The sequence below is a fragment of the Photinus pyralis genome, unplaced genomic scaffold, assembly GCF_008802855.1.
Source record: "Photinus pyralis isolate 1611_PpyrPB1 unplaced genomic scaffold, Ppyr1.3 Ppyr1.4_LG2, whole genome shotgun sequence".
Classification (NCBI taxonomy): Eukaryota; Metazoa; Arthropoda; class Insecta; order Coleoptera; family Lampyridae; genus Photinus; species Photinus pyralis.
The window spans coordinates 44,097,465-44,099,495 of record NW_022170403.1 but is presented as its reverse complement, the minus strand read 5'-3'; the positions used below and the strand labels follow the sequence as shown (position 1 = coordinate 44,099,495).

General features: G+C 35.8%; 1 long non-coding RNA gene across 1 annotated transcript; it reads left to right on the top strand.

Annotated features, from left to right (window-relative positions):
• The first annotated feature begins 1,404 nt into the window (after positions 1-1,404).
• Positions 1,405-1,672, top strand: LOC116162733. The gene is made up of 3 exons (XR_004143597.1): positions 1,405-1,451; positions 1,499-1,591; positions 1,643-1,672. It is a non-coding gene; the product is annotated as an uncharacterized LOC116162733 (long non-coding RNA).
• Positions 1,673-2,031: the final 359 nt, after the last annotated feature.

The window sequence follows — 2,031 nt, the reverse complement described above, 5'->3', positions numbered from 1 at the left end:
TTCAAGGATTTCTAATTGCCATCTTCTTAGATCATAAATTTGTATCTCTCACCTTTTCTAGAAGGCCCATAGTGGTCCTCCCTATCTCGGACACAGTGTATAGTAAAGTCTTTATCGGTCTTTATGCATTATACATTGTGCAGCGGTACCTACGCTAAAGCCCCTCTATTGGGTGACTTTTTGCAGCGGAAGCTTTTCTGCAAATAATTTTGACAATTTCCTTTGTATTTATAAAACTGGAAATTGCAACAAGAAAATTGTATCATTAAAAAATTACTCAATGCCATCGGCTAGCCCTTATTATTTTTTACCACAATTTCACCTCCTAATAAATCCCCTTGTTTTCGCGAGAGATCTGACAGTTTGTTACAAATGGTTATTTACTTTTCACTTTCCAGCAAAATAACGACACCAAATTCAGTGGGTTCTATTGAGCGCAAAATACATTGAAAATACCAAATTTTACACTTATTGGAATTCTTTACGATCCATCATTTACAACTTTTATTATATATATAGATTAATACTACTTTTTGGCAATGGATCTCAGTTAATATTTTAACGAAATACGTAAATACAACCAACCTTTATTTACAATTTTTCTTGGACGTGTATGCTCTGGAATTTTTACTGCTATCCTTTTTACTTGTTAATTTGGGGTTGCAGTTGTTTTCTAAAGAACTTCCCACCGGTATAGAAAACATGCCAACGATAATTCTGGGTTGAAACCGCCTCTACATGTTAATTTGTTTGCTGGTCGATGAAACTGCACTCACATTAACTAGATTTTTTTATTATTATCATTATCAAATAAAGCGAATCGACAGCATAAGTGATTGGCGCCTGTCTAACAATTACAAGATGAAATATTATATAGAACCTATATACAGTGATAACCGTTGAGAGGTTCCACCCTGTATATACAACTTACGACGATGCACACATTTTTGAGAGTTGGCAACCATGCAATTTCTAGGTGGGGAAAAGCCAAGGTTGGTATATTACAGGTTGCCTCGTAAACTTGCAGATGAGTTCCACACTGACTCCCTGTACTGCGCAAACGCAAGCGCGCTAAAATTTGAATTTGTGTACAGCTGTCAAGTGTAAGGGGTAAATAATATACACATAACCGCCAAACGTTATAATTGAAGATAATTTAGCTTACCTGCTTACCTATTATATGTAGTAGGTATATGAAAATGCCATGTTATCAAGATGAATTTTGTTGTTATCTACATTTGGTGTGCATGGTTATAGAATATACCAAAGGCGATATTAGGAAACTGCTTCAGTAAGTACTGTAATACTTAATTAGAAAGAGTTAATGACATTTACTTACAGCAATAACGTTATACAGACCAACATTGACCTATGGTAAAGAGAGAGTCCGGAGCTGAACGAATCTCAAAAAAACCAGACTACAAGGATCATGACTGATAGCTAAAGTAGAGGTTTGCTTTCAAATTGGCGCTATAATGTATTTAACTGGAATTCACAGTAGTGACCGAAGGCTTTAATTCGAGAAGAAGAACATATTCTTTCCGAAAATACAGCGACATTTGGTTTGTAATATGGAAGTCAGCAGGAACTGGTATTATAAACAAAACAAACAGTGGCACGTTAAAACAAATTCAAATTTTAGCGCGCTTGCGTTTGCGCAGTACAGGGAGTCTGCTCGTGACGTCACTGGTAGCCACTCAAATTTCGTTATCTTGTCATTACCGCTTATGTGACATACGCGTAAGGTTATAAATATTGAACCTCCTGTAAAACCTGTGCATGCAGAACCTAGAAATATTATTAAAAGGTCGTGGAATTCTTTGACAAACAGAAAGCTGCCAGTAGGTATGTGGGCATTTCCTTTGGAAAAGGCTACAGAGCTAGCTGCTGCTGTGACGGCAAATCAATAAAACTCATAACTAAATTAGATAATGTTAATTTCAATTTCAATTATTGATGGAACGTAGCAACATTGTTGATTGTCGGTCACGATATTTACTGAGAATGAAAGAAAATTTTGCTTTAGGGAAA